Source organism: Jaculus jaculus, chromosome 8 (genome assembly GCF_020740685.1).
Source record: "Jaculus jaculus isolate mJacJac1 chromosome 8, mJacJac1.mat.Y.cur, whole genome shotgun sequence".
Classification (NCBI taxonomy): Eukaryota; Metazoa; Chordata; class Mammalia; order Rodentia; family Dipodidae; genus Jaculus; species Jaculus jaculus.
The window spans coordinates 63,718,090-63,737,479 of record NC_059109.1 but is presented as its reverse complement, the minus strand read 5'-3'; the positions used below and the strand labels follow the sequence as shown (position 1 = coordinate 63,737,479).

At 38.5% G+C, this 19,390-nt stretch overlaps 2 pseudogenes; one reads left to right on the top strand and one right to left on the bottom strand.

Moving 5' to 3' along the window:
• Nucleotides 1-2,806: 2,806 nt before the first annotated feature.
• On the top strand, nucleotides 2,807-4,428 carry LOC101596779 (annotated as a pseudogene).
• On the bottom strand, nucleotides 3,050-3,213 carry LOC123463027 (annotated as a pseudogene).
• Nucleotides 4,429-19,390: the final 14,962 nt, after the last annotated feature.

Here is a 19,390-nt window from a genome sequence, read left to right as displayed (position 1 = left end):
AAAGACTAGATGGATATAACACAGTCCAACAAAGAGGAAGACAAGCTAGTAGAAGTTATGAATGGGGATTTCAAGATATTTGCAACACTGTTAAAATAACAAACATAAGAATTCAGGGTATAGTAGATGAAGAATTTCAGACCAAAGGCATAGTAGGCTTTTTTAAAAACAAAATCATAGAAGAAAATATCCCTCATATTGGGAAAGAGATGGCAGTGCAGATAAGGAAGCTTTTAGAACACCAAACAGACAAAACCTAGAAAGAACCTCTCCTGTTCATATTATAATTAAAATACTAAACACACAAACCAAATAAAATATATTGAATGAAGTTAGAGAAGAAAAACAAGTCACTTATAATGGCAAGCCCATCAGGATGACAGCAGATTACTTAACACAAACTGCAAACACCAGAAGGGCTTGGAATGATGTATTACAAGTTCTGAAAGATAACTGTCAACCAAGAATATTTTATCCAGAAAAGCTATCCATCCAAATTGATGGAGAAATGAGAACATTCCACAACAAAAACAGGTAAAAAGGATATATGACCACTAAGCCACCTCTATAGAAAATGCTGGAAGGGATCCAAACACTGAAGAGAGATGAAAGCACACACATGAAGAAACAAGGAAAAATAAACCATACTCAAATGACAGTTAATACAAGAGAGTCAAGGGAAAACAGGAATCACAAAAAACAAGAATAATGGCACGAAAACAATATATACCTGTTGGAGTCAGGTTTGCATTTCTGGCAGAAATCACCTGACCAGGAGCACCTTGTAGGAAAAAAAAAGGTTTTATTTTGGCTTAAAGACTCAAAGAAAAGCTCCATCATGGCAGGAGAAAATGATGGCATGAGCAGAGGGTAGGACATCATCCTCTGGCCAACATAAGATGGATAAAAGCAACAGGAGATTGTGCCAAACACTGGTAAGGGTAAACTGGGTGTAATACCCATAAGCCTGACCCCAACTTCAGGAGGCATTAGTTCCCAATTCTCTGTCAGCTGGGAATCTAGAATTCAGAACACATAAGTTTATGGGGGACACCTGAATCAAGCCACCACATTGCACCCCTGGCCTTTATAAACTGATAACAATACATGATGTAAAATGCAATGCATTTAGTCCAACTTTAAATGTCCCCACATTTTTTTATCAATCCTAGTGACGTTCATAATCCAAGGTCTTTTAACTGAGCCATACTACCAACCCCCCCAAAAAAAACCATAATGGCATAGAATAAACACACTGAAAAACAAAATTTAATCAGGGCAAACATCAAATTCTGTAGCTCCAAGTCCAACAGCTCTAGTCAGTGACAAATCCCCCAGCCTGGTAATTCTAACCAGTAACAAGTCTCTGAATTCCAATTCTGCCAGCTAGGCTGATCACAGTCCATCAAGCTGTACTTACAGCACTGCAAGGCATCTCTTAGATCAAGGTTTCAAATATTTACACATTCCTCTTGAAAATCAGCTCCAAAGGCCAAAGTCACAGTCAGGTGTCTAGCAGCAAATAACATCACTCCTTGGTACCAACTTTACTGTTGGAGTCAGGCACACATTGCTAGCAGAAATCATCCAACCAAGAGCAGCTAGTGGGAAAAAAAGTTCATTTTTGCTTATAGACCTGAGGGGAAGCTCTATGAGGGCAGCATAAAATGATGGCATGAGTAGAGGGATGGACATTATCTCCTGGCCAACTTAGGTACAGAAAAGCAACAGGAGAGTGTGCCAAACACTGGCAAGGGGAAACTGGATATATTATGAATAACCCCACCCCCAACAATACACTGCCACCAGGAGGCATTAGTTCCCAAATCTCCATCAGCTGGGAACGTAGCATTCAGAAAACCTAAGTTCATAGGGGACACCTGAATCAAACCACCATAATACCTTTCAATAATCACTCTTAATATCAATTGCCTGTATGCCCAATCCAAAGACACAGTATTGCACATTGGATTAAAATGTGGGATCCTTCTGTTTGTTGCCTCATAGAAACTCACCTTTCCATGAAAGATAAATGCTATCTTAGGCTAAAAGTTTAGAAAATGATATTTCAAGCAAATGGGCCTAGGAAACATGCAGGCACTGCTATCCTAATATCTGACAGGATAGACTTCAAACAAACATTAATGAAGAAAGATAAAGAAGGACGCTTTATATTGATTAAAGGAACAATTCATCAGGAAAACATTACAATTGTAAATATACATATGCCTAACATGGGTGCTCCTAATTTCTTCAAACACTGTTAGACTTAAGGTCACAGATAACACCAAGAACAATTGATGTTGATGACTTTAGTAGCCCACTATCATCAATTGACAGGTCATCCCAGCAAACCATAAACAAAGACGCATCTAGATTAAATGACGTCAAAAAACAAATGGACCTAACAGAAAATTCCATCTAAATGCTACAGAGTACACATTCTTCTCAGGAGCACATGAAACATGCTCTAAAATAGGCCACATATTAGGACACAAGGCAAACATTAACAAATACAGGGATATTGAAATAATTCCTGTACTCTATCTGATCAGAATGGGATGAAACTACAAATCAGCAACAAGCAAAACTACAGTGAATACACAAAATCATAGAAACTAAACAGTACACTACTGAATGATTAATAGGTCATGAAAGAAAAACAGGAAATAAAAAATTCATATAATGGGGAGGCCTGGCCTCTGCCCAGCCGCAGAGCCGAGTGGAAGGGAAATATCACCCCCGGGTCCGGGCAGGTGAGCAGGTCTGGGGGCGACCCCTGGTACCCCCTGGGGCAGGGGCCAGGATGCTGAATGTCCCTTCCCAGGCCTTTCCCATCCCCAGCTCACAGTAGCGTGTCACCTCTGGGGCGTAGCAAGGTACCTTTAAAACAGGGCAGAAGTCTTATGGATTGGATCCGACTGACCAAAAGTGGTAAGGACCTAACAGGATTAAAAGGCAGGTTAGTTGAAGTCACCAAAGAACTCAGAAAACACAACAGGAAGGATGATTGCTGGATATGCATCAGAGGGTTCATGTATAATGTCAGCCCATACATGGAGTACCACCCTGGAGGGGAAGAGGAACTAATGAGAGCAGCAGGATCAGATGGCACTGACCTTTTTCTTTTCTTTTTTTTTTTTTTTTTTTTTTTAGCAATAATCGCGCCTCGGATAAACCTCATTGGCTACGATACTGCCACGGCGCAAAGCTGGCACTGACCTTTTTGATCAGGTTCATCACTGGGTCAACTATGAGTCCATGCTGAAGGAGTGCCTGGTTGGAAGAATGGAGGTGAAGCCTGCTGTTGCCAAAGACTGTCATGAGGAAAAGAGAATCTTAAATGGCATGCTTCCTAAGTGCCCTGAGTCAGATCCAGTGCCCACAGAAGATAATAGTTCCCCAAGCTATGACTGGTTCCAGACAGCCTCTTTAGTCCCCATTGTCATATACACTAAACAGAAGGATATCAGTTTAGAATCAATCATAGTTGACTACCAAGATGGTTCCTTCAGAGCAGAAACAATCACCAAGGAGTAGGCTTATCTCTTACATCTGGGGCTATGTCATGAAGTATAAGAAGATTTTTCTGTGTGAGTTGTTGAGAATGTGGGGGAAATAGAGATCACCCTGAAAAGAAGATAAAGCATTTCTTGGAAATGTCCCGGTAATCCCCTGGAGAAGAATAATTCATTTACTCCAAAGAAAGACACAGTTCTGCACTACAGGAAATGCCAGTTAGTGTCCAAGGAAGATGTTACTCATGATACAAGCTTTTCTGTTTGATGCTGCCAGCAAGTTCTCATCTTCAGGTGCCAATCGGGCAACATGTTTACATCAAGCTCACTGTTAAAGGTGCAGAAATTGTAAAGCCATATACACCTATATCTGACTCCTTACTCTCAGAATTTAAAGAATCAGTTCTTCCCAACACAAAGTACATCAACATTTTGATCAAAATCTATCCTAATGGGCTCTTCACACCAGAGCTTGATCGTTTGCAGACTGGAGATTTTGTTTCTGTAAGCAGTCCGCAGGGCAGTTTTAAAATCTCCAAACTCCAGGAATTAGAAGAGCTCTTTTTTATTGGCAGCTGGAACAGGCTTCACACCAATGGTTAAAGTACTGAACGATGCTTTGACCTATGTGCCCAGACTCGGGAAGGTGAAGTTGATGTTCTTCAATAAAACAGAGGAAGATATAATTTGTAGAAGCCAACTGAAGAAATTAGCATTTAAAGATAAAAGATTTGATGTTGAATTTGTTCTCTCAGCACCTACTTCAGAAAGGAATGGCAAACAGGGGCAGATAACCCCAGCTCTTCTTTCTGAATTTTTTAAAAGGGGTCGAGAAGAATCTAGAGTCTTCCTTTGCATCTGTGGACCAACACCTTTTACAGAACAGGGAATAAGGATGTCCAGAGACTAGATCCACCGTTTCACAGCATAGTGGAGAGCTGTCGTTTTTATTCCACCAGTTTACCTGAATCTGTGGTTGCTTGGGCTTTTTAGGAGAACACTTTTGTACGGACTAAACGGTTAACTAGAACCCAGACTTCAGTTCTTAAATGAAATCATATGTTCCTGCAGTTTAGGTAATTTCTTGGTTTTATTTTGTACCTTAACTTATTTTATTACTGATATTTGCCCTGGAAAACCAGTCATGGCAGCAAGTCCCTCCATGATTCTCTGTTATGAACGACAGATTTCCTCATCATTGAAACTGTATCGGTGTTGTACATGAGCACTTGTATTTTATGACAAGATAACATAAATGATCACTTGGATTACGTTTCTATGCTGTAAAATGTCTTCCATGAGCAATATAGATTAAAATTACATTGCTAAATTAAAATTGCATTGTTAAAAATTCATATAATGAAATAATAATGATAACACAATATCCCAAAACCTTTGGAAGACTATGAAGGCAGTCCAAAGAGGGAAATTTATAGCTGTAAGTACCTATATATTAGGAAATTAGAAAGATCTGGAAAGGATTATACTAAGTGAGGTAATCCAGGCCCAGAAAGATAAATGTCACATATTCTCTTTCATATGTAGATATTAACTGTAAGTCTTTAGACTTGTATGTGACTTGGAGTAAAAATCAGTTGCAGAGACCAGTAAGCTATAAAAGGGTTATAAGGGAGGGAGGAGAGGGAAGGACTTAAGGGGATGGTATTGTATATAGATAAGTAGATGAACAGATTACTGGGGGTGCAACGGCCTATGTGAGGTCGTTGGAAGAAATTGAGTAAAAGGGTAAGGGTAGGGATAATCAAAATTCAAGATATTATGAATAAGCCATATGGAAACCCCATTTTTTGGATGACACACCAAGATCATAGTCTGTTATTAGAAAAATTTCAGTGCCACTGATGGTACATCTTCCAGTGAGTTGTTATACAGGTAGGTACCTTATATCCCCAAAACATTACAGGTCATTGCCAAGGCTCTTTTTTTCCCCACAATACATATATGGTAAGACCCCATTGATGAAGACTCCACATGCCTGGGCTACAAGATCACTGGAAAATCAAGCTGGAGCTGAGCTGAAAACCTCTGTGTAGACCAGCTGATTGTGCAGCATTGCATGCAGCCCTGTGGGAGATAAAAATCATCAGTGGTGAAAACAGTGGACAATGCAAGCCTTAAGTTTAGCATTAATATATGAGTATGAACATTAAATGTAGTGCTTTCAGGTCAATTTGGTGAGAGTAATATATGCATTTATCCAGACAAGAGCAGGCTTTATAATACCACTAAGGCTCAAGACCTCCCTGTCATAGGCTTTTGATTAGGTTTTCAGTACCATGCATATATTCCCTCCCATAGAGTGAACCTTTAGTCCAATTAGAGAGCAGTTGGTTTCCCCCAGAGCAGACATACCACTATGCATTTGTTCAGTCATTTGGCCTGTCTGGCCAAACTTGAGGCTCCCAGTGTCCACTGTTTTCAATGTTGATGACTGGTCTCCCATAAAACTGCATACAGTGCAGCATTTTCCAGCTTTTTGGTTAACTGGGATATAGGTAAAAGGTTTTCTGCTCAGCACCAACTTGATTTCTCAATGACTTTGCTGCTCAGGCATGTGAAGTCTTCAGCAATAGGGTCTTACCATCTCTTTCTCATGGAGAACCAAGGGCCTTGGCAACAGCCTATATTTTGGAGAGAAAAGGGACCTCCCTGGCCAACAACTCACTGGAAGGTATCCCATCCCAGGCATTGAAAATTTTCTAGTAAAAATCACTGGGCTGGAGAGATGGCGTAGCGGTTAAGCGCTTGCCTGTGAAGCCTAAGGACCCCGGTTCGAGGCTTGGTTCCCCAGGTCCCACGTTAGCCAGATGCACAAGGGGGCGCACGCGTCTGGAGTTCGTTTGCAGAGGCTGGAAGCCCTGGCGCACCCATTCTCTCTCTCTCCCTCTATCTGTCTTTCTCTCTGTGTCTGTCTCTCTCAAAGAAATAAATAAATAAATAAAAATATTTAAAAAAAAATCACTGGCTTCTGGATGTGCCAGTATTTGAGAAAGTAGATTTTCATATGTCATATTCAGAATATCTTCAATTTTGATTGACCCTCCCCCTCCACCTTTCTTTTGCACAATCTCTTCCCCTGACCTTGCTTAGCCTTTTCCCTCCCTTTAATCTGTTCTTCTTCTTACATATAAACAATACCATCCCCTTAAGACTTTCCCTCTTCTCCCTTTCTTATAGCCTTTTTTCTAGCTTATGGGCCTCTGGTACTGATTTTTTGTTCCAGATCACAAGTCTATACACATATAGCCGGGCTCCACATAATAAGAGAGAACATGCAACATATGGCTTTCTGGGCCTGGGTTACCTCACTTGTATAATCCTTTCCAAATACATCCATTTACCTGCAAATTTCATAATTTCATTTTTATTTACTACTGAATAGAACTCCATTGTATAGATGTGCCACATCTTTATTATCCATTCATCTGTGGATGGATATCTAGGCTGGTTCCATGCCCTAGCTATTATGAATAGAGCAGCAGTAAACCTGGCTGTGCAAGTATCTCTAGGGTAGTGAGAAGAGTCATAACGATATATGCCTAGGAGTGCTATAGCTGGATCATATGGCAAACCTATTTTTAGCTGTCTCAAGAACCTCCACACTGATTTCCACAATGGCTGTACCATATTACATTCCAACAAACAGTGCACAAGGGTTCCCCTTTTACCACATCCTTGCCAACATTTGTCATTTGTTTTCTTGATGGTAGCCATTCTGACAGGAGAGAGATGAAATCTCAAGATAGTTTTAATTTGCATTTCCCTGATGACTAAGGATGTAGAACACTGTTTTAGATGTTTATATGCCATCTGTATCCCTTCTGATGAGAACTCTGTATTTATTTCTATAGCCTATTTTTTTGATTGGGTTGTTTGATTTCTTATTGTTCCAATGTTTTAGTTTTTTGTATATTATAGATATGAATCCTCTGTCAGATGATTTTATCTCATTCTGTAGGTTATCTTCTTCCTCTATTCACAGTGTCCTTTGCTGTACAAAAGCTTTATGATTTCATGAGATCCCAGTAGGTGATTAGTGGTTTTATTTTCTGAGCAATTGGGGTTATATTCTGAAAGTCATTACCTATGGCAATATGTTGAAGGTTTTCCCCTAGCTTTTCCTCTAGGAATTTCAGAGTTTCAGGTCTGATATTAAGGTCCCTGATCCACTTGGGTTTGATTCTTGTGCATGGAGAAAGACAAGGATCTATTTTATTCTTTCTACATATAGATATCCAGTTTCCCAACGCCACTTATTGAAGAGGCTATCTTTTCTCCGGTGAATATTTTTGGCATTTTTGTCAAAACTCAGATGGCTGTAGCTGCCTGGATTAACATCTGGGTCCTCTATTCTGTTCCATTGATCTACATATATGTCTTTGTTTCAATACCATGCTGTTTTTGTTACTAAGTCTTTGTAATATAGCTTAAAATCATGTATGGTGATACCACCAGCCTTATTTTTTGTTGCTCAAAATTGTTTTGGCTGTTCATGGTTTTGTGTACTTCCAAATGAATTTTAGGATTGTTTTTTACTATTACTTTGAAGAATGCCATTAGAATTTTAATGGGGATTGAATTAAATGTGTAGATTGCTTTTGGTAAGATTGACATATTTAAATATTGATTCTTCCAATCCAAGAACATGGGATGTCTTTCATTTCCTAGTGTCTTCTGCAATTTCTCACTTGAGTATTTAAAGTTCTCATTGTAAATCTTCTTCACTTCCTTAGTTAAGTTTATTCCACAGTACTTTTTTTTTTAAAGGCAATTGTGAATGGGAGATATTCCCTGATTTCATTCTCCACACATTTGTTGTTAGTATATAGGAAAGCTACTGATTTCTGTGTATTTATTTTATATCCTGCTATGTTGTTAAAAGTGTTTTTTAGCTATAACAGTTTGCTTGATACAGTTTTTAGGGTCTTTTATGTATAGAATCATATCATCTGCAAATAGTGATAATATGATCTCTTCTTTTCCAACTTATATCCCTTTTATGAGGGTTTGTTGCCTTATTGCTATAGCTAAGACATCCAGTACTATATTAAATAAAAGTGGGGACAGTGGACACCCTTGTTTTGTTCCTGAATTTAGTGGAAAAGCTTCAAATTTGTCACTATTTAGTATTATGTTGGCTGTAGGTTTGCCATAGATAGCTTTTATTAAATTGAGATTGTCCCTTTTATTCCCAGTTTCTGTAATACTTTTACAATGAAAGGATGTTGAATTTTGCGAATGCCTTTACTGCATATATTGAGATGCTCATGTGATTGTTGTCCTTCAGACCATTTATATGATATACTACATTTATTGATTTGCATATGTTGTACCATCCCTGCATCCCTGGGAGAAAGTCAACTAGGTCAGGGTGAATAATCTTTCTGATCTATTCTTGTATTCTGTTTGCCAATATTTGTTCAGGAGTTATGCATCTATGTTCATGAGGGAGATTGGTCTATAATTTTCTTTTTTCATTCTGTCTTTGCCTGGTTTTGGTATGAAGGTGATGTTGGCTTCATAGGAGAAGTTTTGTAGAATTTCTTCTTTTCTATTTTATGGAAAAATTTGAGAAGCATTGGTGTCAGTTCTATGAAGGTCTGGTAAAATTCACCAGTGAATCCATCTGGGCCTGGGCTTTTTTTATATAACTGCTTGGATCTCTGCTGCATTTGTTATAGGTCTATTTAAAGGGTTTATCTCATCGTGATATAATTTTGGTAGGTCATATGAATCAAGGAAATCATCCATTTCTTTCAGATTTTCAAACTTAGAGGCATATACATTCTTAAAGTATGTCCTTATAATTGTCTGAATTTTTGTTTATTTTTATTTATTTCTTTGAAAGCGACAGAGAGAAGGAAGGAGAGAGAGAGAAAGAGAGAGAATGGGTGCGCCAGGGCTTTCAGCCACTGCAAACGAACTCCAGATGCATGCGCCCCCTTGTGCATCTGGCTAACGTGGGTCCTGGGGAATCAAGCCTTGAACCAGGATCCTTAGGCTTCACAGGCAAGCGTTTAACCTCTAAGCCATCTCTCCAGCCCTCATCTCTAATTTTATTAAATTTTGTCTCTTCTCTTTCTTCTGGTAAAATTATCTAAGGTTTTCTTTCTTCCTTTCTTTTCTTTCTTTCTTTCTTTCTTTCTTTCTTTCTTTCTTTCTTTCTTTCTTTCTTTCTTTCTTTCTTTCTTTCTTTCTCCCTTCCTTCCTTCCTTCCTTCCTTCCTTCCTTCCTTCCTTCCTTCCTTCCTTCCTTCCTTCCTTCCTTCTCCCCCTCCCTCCCTCCCTCCCTCCCTCCCTCCCTCCCTCCCTCCCTCCCTCCTTTCTTTCTTTCTTTCTTTCTTTCTTTCTTTCTTTCTTTCTTTCTTTCTTTCTTTCTTTCTTTCAGAGCAACAGACAGAGAGAGAAAAAGAGAGAGAGAATGTGCATACTAGGGCCTCCAGCCACTGCAAACAAACTCCAGATGCATGTGCCCCCTTGTGTATCTGGCTAATGTGGTTCCTGGGGAATCAAGCCTTGAACCAGGGTCCGTAGGCTTCACAGGCAAGCACTTAACCACTAAGCAATCTCTCCAGCCTGCTAAGATTTTATCAAACTTGTTTACCTTTCAAAGAACCAATTTTTTGTTTCATTGATTCTTTGGATATTTTTTTGGGGGGGGGTTTCTATTTCATTAATTTCTGCCCTAATCTTTATGATTACTTCTTGTCTACTGATTTTTGGTTTGCCTTTTCTTCTTACTCCAAGTCCATAAGGTGGAGCATTAAATTGTTTATTTGTGAACTCACTAATTTCTTTTCTTTTGTCAATTTTTATTAACATTTTCCATGATTATAAAAAAATATCCCATGGTAATACCCTCCCTTCCCTCCCCCACTTTCCCCTTTGAAATTCCATTCTCCATTATATCCCCACCCCATCTCAATCATTCTACTTACATATATACAATACCAACCTATTAAGTACCCTCCTCCCTTTCTTTCTCTTCCATTTACATCTCCTTTTTAACTTACTGGCCTCTGCTACTGAGTTTTTTCCTTCTCACGCAGAAGCCCAAACATCTGTAGCTAGGATCGACATATGAGGGAGAACACGTGGCACTTGGCTTTTTGGGCCTAGGTTGTCTCACTTAGTATAATCCTTTCCAGATACATCCATTTTTCTGCAAATTTCATAACTTCATTTTTCTTTACTGCTGAGTAGAACTTCATTGTATAAATGTGCCATATCTTCATTATCCACTCATCAGTTGAGGGACATCTAGGCTGGTTCCATTTCCCAGCTATTATAAATTGAGCAGCAATAAATATGGTTGAGCATGTACTTCTAAGGAAATGAGATGAGTCCTTAGGATATATGCCTAGGAGGGCTATAGCTGGGTCGTATGGTAGATCAATCTTTAGCTGTTTTAGGAACCTCCACACCAACAGTGTAGAAGGGTTCCTCTTTTTTCACATCCCCACCAACATTTATGATCATTTGTTTTCATGATGGTAGCCAATCTGACAAGAGTGAGATAGAATCTCAATGTAGTTTTAATCTGCATTTCCGGGATGACTAGCGATGTAGAACTTTTTTTTAGATGTGCATATGCCATGCGTATTTCTTCCTTTGAGAACTCTATATTTAGTTCTAAAGCCCATTTTTTGATTTGTTTGTTTGATTCATTGTTATTTAACTTTTTGAGTTCTTTGCATATCCTAGATATTAATCCTTTATCAGATATATAGCTGCCGAAGATTTTTTTCCATCCTGTAGGTTGCCACTTTGCTTTATTCACAGTGTCCTTTGCACTGCAAAATCTTTGTAATTTCATGAGGTCCCAGTGATTAATCTGTGGTTTTATTGCCTGAGAAATTGGGGTTGTATTCAGAAAGTCTTTGCCAAGACCAATATGTTGAAGGGTTTCCCCTACTTTTTCCTCTAGCAGTTTCAAGGTTGCAGGTCTGATGTTAAGGTCTTTAATCCATTTGGACTTAATTCTTGTGCATGGCAAGAGAGAAGAATCTATTTTCATTCTTCTGCAGATATATATACAGTTTTCCCAACACTATTTGTTGAAGAGGCTGTGTTTTCTCCAATGAGTATTTTTGGCATGTTTATCGAATATCAGGTGGCTATAGCTACCTGGACTTACATCTGGGTCCTCTATTCCATTCCATTGATCTACATGTCTGCTTTTGTGCCAGTACCATGATGTTTTTGTTAATATGGCTCTGTAGTATAAGTTAAAATCAGGTATGGTGATACCACCAGCCTTACTTTTGTTGCTCAGTATTAGTTCAGATATTCGAGGATTTTTGTGATTCCAAATGAATTTTTGGATTTTTTTTTTATATTTCCATGAAGAATGTCTTTGGAATTTTGATGGGGATTGCATTAATTGTGTAGACTGCTTTTGGTAAGATTGCCATTTTCACAATATTGATTCTTCCAATCCAGGAACAAGGGATGTTTCTCCACTTTCTAGTGTCTTCTGCAATTTCTCAATTGAGTGTTTTAACGTTCTCATTGTAGAGATTATTTACTTCCTTGGTTAGGTTTATTCCAAGGTACTTTATTTATTTAGATGCAATTGTGAATGGAAGTGATTCTCTGATTTCATCCTCTGTGTGCTTGTTGTTAGCATATATGAAGGATACTGATTTCTGTGTATTTATTTTGTATCCTGTTACATGGCTGTAGGTTTTTATCAGCTCTAACAGTTTGCTAGTAGAGTCCTTAGGGTCCTTTATATATAGAATCATGTTATCTTCAAATAATGATAACTTGATCTCTTCCTTTCCAATTTGTATCCCTTTTATGTGTGTCTTTTGCCTTATTGCTATGGCTAAAACTTCCAGAACTATATTAAATAAAATTAGGGACAGTGAACACCCTTTTCTTGTTCCTGATTTTAGTGGAAAAGCTTCCAGTTTTTCTTTACTTACTAATATGTTGTCTGTAGGCTTATCATAAATAGTCTATTATATTGAGATATGTTCCTTCTATTCCCAGTCTCTTTAGGACTTTTATCATGAAGGGATGTTGGATTTTGTGAAACATTTTCTCTGTGTCTAATGAGATGATCATGTGATTTTTGTCCTTCAATTTATTTATATAATATATTACATTTGTAGATTTGCGTATATCCATGTATCTGTGGGATAAAGCCTACTTGGTCAGGGTGAATGATCTTTCTGATATATTCTTGTATTCTGTTGGCCAATATTTTGCTAAGAATTTTTGCATCTATGTTCATGAGGGAGATTGGTCTGTAATATCCTTTTTTTGTTCTATCTTTGCCTGGTTTTGGTATCAGGGTGATGCTGGCTTCATAGAAAGAGTTTGGTAGGATTCCTTCTTTTTCTATTTCATGGAAAAGCTTAAGAAGCAATGGTGTTAGCTCTTCCTTGAAGGTCTGGTAAAATTCAGCCGTGAATCCATCTGAGCCTGGGCTTTTTTTAGTTGGAAGATTTTTAATAACTGTTCAGATCTCCATGCTTGTTATAGGTCTATTTAAGTGATTAATCTCATCTTGATTTAATTTAGGTAGGTCATATAAATCAAGGAAATCATCCATTTCTTTCAGATTTTTATACTTTGTGGAATATATGCTTTTGTAGTATGTCCCTATGATGTTTTAAATTTCTCTGGCATCTTGATCCTACCCTCTCCAGTGTCTTGTGGTTCAGGTGTTTCCTGTAAGGGACTAGTGAAGGTTCAGTCATTTGGTCTGTCTTTTAGGAAGGAGAATTTTATGGTACCATAGCCGTTTGGGTCCGGATTTGGGCCTACAATCCACAATGAGCTTTTGATCAGAGAAACCTACAAGGTTTCCCAAAACAATGACAGACTTCTGTCAGAGTAATTGATGACCCACCAAACGCCAGTGGTAAGACCCTATTGCTGAAGACTCCATATGCAGCTGACACGTAAAATGGAATGACATGGCTGGAAGCCAGGAGAGAGTCAGTCCCCAGACAGTCAGCGTGTCTAGTGCCAGAAGGCGCTACATAGGCGACTGGGGGAAGTGACCAAGATCTGTCCAAGCAATACATTGTTTAACCTAAGTAGCAACAATTAACCGGATGTGATACCCACACAAGTGCAATAGTGGTACACAGCCATGGTGAGGAATCAATTGCTCTTGATTTGGCTAACTGATCCACTCAGTGGTATTAGACTCTTAGCTGGAGCTGGGAACCAAGTCAGAACCATACCCAAACACAAGCCCACTCTACAATATCAAGCTACCATCAATCACGGGGTATAAGAGGGCCTACACCTATCAAACTGTCTATCAAAAAAGTAAGTGTTATCTCAATTTTCTGGGTGCTAACTTACTCTCCGTTGGAGAATCTGCTTCTCTTTTCCAGATAGATGCAGATCCTAAGAAGAGAGCTGCCCCAACATACCTCAGAAGGGGCCCAACTGAAACTAAGGACAACTGGCGAAATAAGCAAGGGTGATGTTTTCCTGTGAACTGGATACCAGCACAAAGGGGAAGGAGATCAATGCAGAGAAAAATCAACTCCTACCAAATCAGAGAGCCAGAGCCTCAGAGGCCCCCAACACCTCAGCACTGAAGCAGACCAAAAATGAACCCAACATGGCTCAGGGAAATCTTGCGGAAGAGGGGGCGGAAAGAATGTCAGAGTTACATGTTGGGTCATGATTTTCAGAGACATTTATCATACTAATAACTGGGGGCTAACTCCACAATGCACGACCCATTTTCAATAACAAGGAGGGTCTAATGGGAGGGGGTAGATCACAGATGAGCCTAAATAATGGTACCAAACTGCCTATATTTACTGAAAAGAAAACTAATAAATTAAATTAAAAAAAAATTTCTCTGGCATATGTTGTGATGTTAACTTTTTCATCAATAATTTTATTAATTTGTGTCTCTTCTCTCTTTCTTTTGGTCAGATTTTCTAAGGGTTTATCAATCTTGTTTATCCTTTCAAAGAACCAACATTTTGTTTCGTAAATTCTCTGGATTGGTTTTTTTTTTTTTTTGTTCTATTTCATTAATTTTTGCCCTAATCTTAATTATTTCTTCTCATCTGCTGATTTTTGGTTTGCCTTCTTCTTCTTTTTCCAAGGTTTTAAGGTGAAGCATTAGGTCGTTTACTTGCGACCTTTCTAATTTGTTAATATAGGCACTTAAAGCTGCCTTCATTGTGTCCCAGATACTTTGGTATGTTGTGTTCTCATTATTGTTTGACCATGAATTTTTTGATTTCCTTCAGATTTCTTCATTGGCCCATTCATCATTTAGTAGTGCATTGTTTAATTTCCATGATTTTGTGTATGCTCTATAACCTTTCTAGCTATTGATTTGTTGTTTGATTCCATTGTGGTCAGATAGAATGCAAGGAATTATTTCAATTTTCCTGAATTTGTTAAGATTTGCTTTGTGTCCTACTATATGGTGTAATTTAGAGAATGTTCAATGTGCTGCTGAAAAGAATGTATATTCTGCAGCATTTGGATGAAATGTCCTGTATATATCTGTTAGGTCTATTCCTTCTAAGACCTCATTTGGTCCAGATACCTCTCTGTTTATTTTTTCCCAGGATGACCTGTCAATTGATGAGAGTGGGGTGTTAAAGTCACCCACTACCACTGTGTTTGGTGATATCTGTGGCCTTAGTTCTAATAGTGTTTGTTTGATGAATTTGTGAACCCCAATATTAGGTGCATATATGTTTAGGATTGTAATATCCTCCTGTTTGAGTGTGCCCTTAATCAATATAAAGTGACCTTCCTTATCTTTCTTAACTAACATTGGACTGATGTCTACCTTGCCAGATATTAGGATAGCAATCCCTGCTTGTTTTCTGGGCCCATTTGCTTGAAACACCGTTTTCCAACCTTTCACCCTAAGATAGTGTCCATCCTTTGTTGAAAGGTGAGTTTCTTGGAGACAACAAATTGTAGGATCCTGCTTTTTAACCCAGTCTGCAAACCTATGTCTTTTGGTTGGGGCATTAAGGTCGTTGATATTAAGAGATATTATTGAAATATGTGTATTTATGTTTGCCCTTTTTTTTTGTGGTTCCAGTTCTACCTTTGCTCTCTTGTGTTAACTAGTATTTGAGTATTGCTTGTTTTTTCTAGGTTCCTTATATGTGTGCTTTTCCTTCTCTTTGGCATGGAGGATTCTTTCAAGTATTTTCTGTAGTTCTGGTTTTGTCATGGAATGTCCTTATTTCTCTGTCTATTTGAATCGATAGCTTTGCAGGATAAAGTAACTTTGGTTGACAGTTGCTATCTTTCAAAATTTGGAATACATCGCTCCAAGCCCTTCTGACTATTAAAGTTTGTGTTCAGTAATCTGCTGTAATCCTGATGGGCTTCCCTTTGTAGGTAACTTGATTTTTCTCTCTAACTGCTTTCAATATTTTTTCTTTGCATTTTGTGTCCTGTAGTTTGATTATAATATGGCAAAGAGAGGTTCTTTCCAGGTTTTGTCTGGCTAGTGTTCTAAAGGCTTCCTGCGTCTGCATTGGCACCTTTTTCCCAGTTTGTGAGAAGTTTTCTTCTATGATTTTGTTGAAAATGCCTACTATGTCTTTGGTGTGGAATTCTTCTCGTTCTTCTATGCCACAAATTCTTATGTGTGATCTTTTCATAGTGTCCCGAATGTCTTGAAATTCCCATTTATACTTTTCTATTCGTTTGTCTTTCTCTTTGTTGGACTGTATTAGATCTGCACCTGGTCTTCTAGCTTAGATATTCTGTCCTCTCTTTCACCCATTATACTGGTGAGATTTTCTACAGTTTTTTATTTCATTAACTGTGTTCTTCATTGCTAGTAATTCTGACTGGTTTTTGTTTATTATTTCTATTTCCTTATTTATGTCTTGTATTGACTTCTTTATTTTGTTAAATTGGTGTCCTGTGTCTTCTTTGATTCCTTTAATTTCCTCTTTGATTTCTTCTTTGACTTCTTTGAAAATATTTACAATCATTCTTTTGAAATCTTCCTCAGGCATTTCTTCTAACTCATTCTCACTGTAGGTAATTTGATGCATTAATAACTTTTGGTGGATTTATATTGTCTTGATTTTTGGTGCTTCTTGTGTTATAATGAATATATTTTTGCACCTTGGATTAAGTTAATGCTTGGATTTTCTAGTTAGCTGGGTAGTCTTAGCTGTATCAATTGATCTGATGTTATATGTCTTCAGTGTAGGAGATTAAGATTTAAGTGTGGCTGTTAACACTCTCAGAGTATCTAGAAAAGTGTTCCTAGGGGTTGAGTTTGCCTGCTATGGGAGTATTCAAGTAGGCTGAGTGGAACAACGTATGGGTAGATTCTAAAATTTAAGGAAACACTGTACACATTCAATCAAAATCAGTGCCAAGTATTTATGGTATTGTAACAACCAGATCCTCTATCAACAAAGAGATTAAGATTTCTGGACTGTTGAGGGTTCCAAGTCAGCTTGTGACCAAGTGAGACCCTTCCCTGGTGCAATCCCAGTTACCTTTTTGGATGACTTTGGTCTCAGTCAAGTAGGCTGGCTGGGTCGCTGGACTGCTGTTCTGTTTTCTGGAGCTGGGCACTGGCTTTTCCTGTGGGGCAAACCGAGCCTGGCAATCATGGCCCTGGAGACCTGCACCCTGCTGTTGGAACTGCAGCTGCTGCTGCTGAAGCTGCCACTGCTAGGTCTGCCGCTGCTGCTGCTGGCGCTGCTGCTACTGGTGCTGCTTCTGTCATTCCTGGATCTGCCACTGCTGGAGCCACTGTTGCTGGTGCCAGAGCTGCTGCTGCCGGTGCTGCTGCTGCCATTGCTGGATCCATTGCTGCTGGTACCACAGTTGTTCGTGCCACAGTTGCTGCTGTTGCTTCTGGAGCCAGAGCCGTGGCTTCCACCTCCACTTCTGCTGCCAGAGCCGGAGCCACTGCTGCAGGAGCTGCTTCGGCCTGCCTGTGTGGGCTCTAAATGCTCTGGATCTCTCCTCTCTAATTTCTTAATATAGGCACTTTATAAATTTCCCTCTTAGGGTTGCCTTCATTTTGTCCCAAAGGTTTTGACATGTTGTATTATCATCATCATTTGATTCTATGAATTTAATGATTTACTTTTTGATGTCTTTAATGACCCATTGATCATTCAATAGTTCAATCTCCATGAATTTCTGTATGCTCTGTAGCTTTTCTTGTTGCTGATTTGCAGTTTAATACTATTGTGGTCAGATAGAGTACAAGGGATTCTATCAGTTTTCCTATATTTGTCAAGATTTGTTTTGTGTCCTAATATATGGTCTGTTTTAGAGGATGTTCCATGTGCTGCTGATAAAAATGTATATTCTGCCATATTTGGATGGAATGTCCTGTAGATATCTGTTAGGTCCATTTGTTCCATGGCATCATTTAATTCAGATGTCTGTCAGTTTATTTTTTGCTGGGATGACCTGTGAATTGATGAGAGTGGGGTATTGAAGTCTGCCATTACAATTGTGTTTGATGTTATCTGTGACCTTAAGTCTAATTGTGTTTGTTTGATGAAACTGAGAGCCCCATATTAGTTGCATATATGTTTAGGATTGTAATGTCCTCCTGTTGGAATGTTCCTTTAATCAGTATAAAATGTCCTTCTTTATCTTTCCTCACTAATGTTGGATTGAAGTCTATCCTGTCAGATATTAAGATAGCAACCCCTGTTTGTTTCCTAGTTCCGTTTGCTTGAAATACCATTTTCCATCCTTTCACCCTAAGGTTGTGTCTATCTTTTATTGAGAGATGAGTTTCCTGGAGGCAACTAATGACAAGCTCCTGCCTTTTAATCGAGTCTGCAAGCCTGTGTCTTTTGGGTGGTGCATTGTGGCCATTGATATTAAGAGTTATTATTGGGCTGGGGAAATGGTTTAGCAGTTAAGGCATTTGTCTGTGAAGCCCAAAGACCCTGGTTCAATTCCCCAGGACCCATATAAGCCATATGCACAAGAGGGCGCATGCATCTGGAGTTTGTTTGCAGTGGCAGGAGGCCATGGCACACCCATTTTCTTGCTCTCCCTCTCTGCCTCTTCCTCTGTATCTCTCTCTGTCAAATAAATAAATAAAATATTTTAAAAGAAGAGTTACTATTGAAAGGTATGCATTTATTCTCACTATTTTTCTTATTCTGTAGTGTTTCCTCTTTTCCCTTTACTCATTTGTTTTAACTGTTATTTGGTTTATTTTTTCCTATTTCCTCCTGTGTGTGTTTTGCTTTCTCTTCAGCATTAAGAATTCCTACAAGCATTTTCTGTAGAGCTAGTTTACTTTTCATAAATTCCTTTAGCCTTTTTTAGTTGTGGAATGTTCTTATTTCTCCATCAATTTGGATAGATAGCTTTGCAGGATAAAGTGTTCTTGGTTGACAGTTGTTACCTTTCAGAACTTGGAATACATCATTCTAAGCCCTTCGGGTTTGTGTTGAGTAATCTGTAGTTATTCTGATGGGCTTGCCTTTGTAGGTGACTTGCTTTTTCTCTCTGTTTTCAATATATTGTCTTTGGCTTTTGTGTTTAGTAGTTTGATTATAACCTGGCAAGGAGAGGTTCTTTCCAGAAATTGTCTGTTTGGTGTTATAAAACCTTCTTATATCTGCATTGGCATTTCTTTCCCAATTTGGGGAAGTTTTTCTTCTATTATTTTGTTGAAAACACTTACTAAGCCTCTGGATTGAAATTCTTCTTCTGTTTTACTCTGAATTCTTATGTTTGATCTTTTCATAGTATTCTGGATATCTTGAAATTCCCATTCATACCTTGCTATTAGTTTGTCTTTCTCTTTGTTGGACTGTATTAGATCTGCCTCCTGGTCTTCTAATTTAGATATTCTGTTCTCTCCTTTATCCATTCCACTGGAGA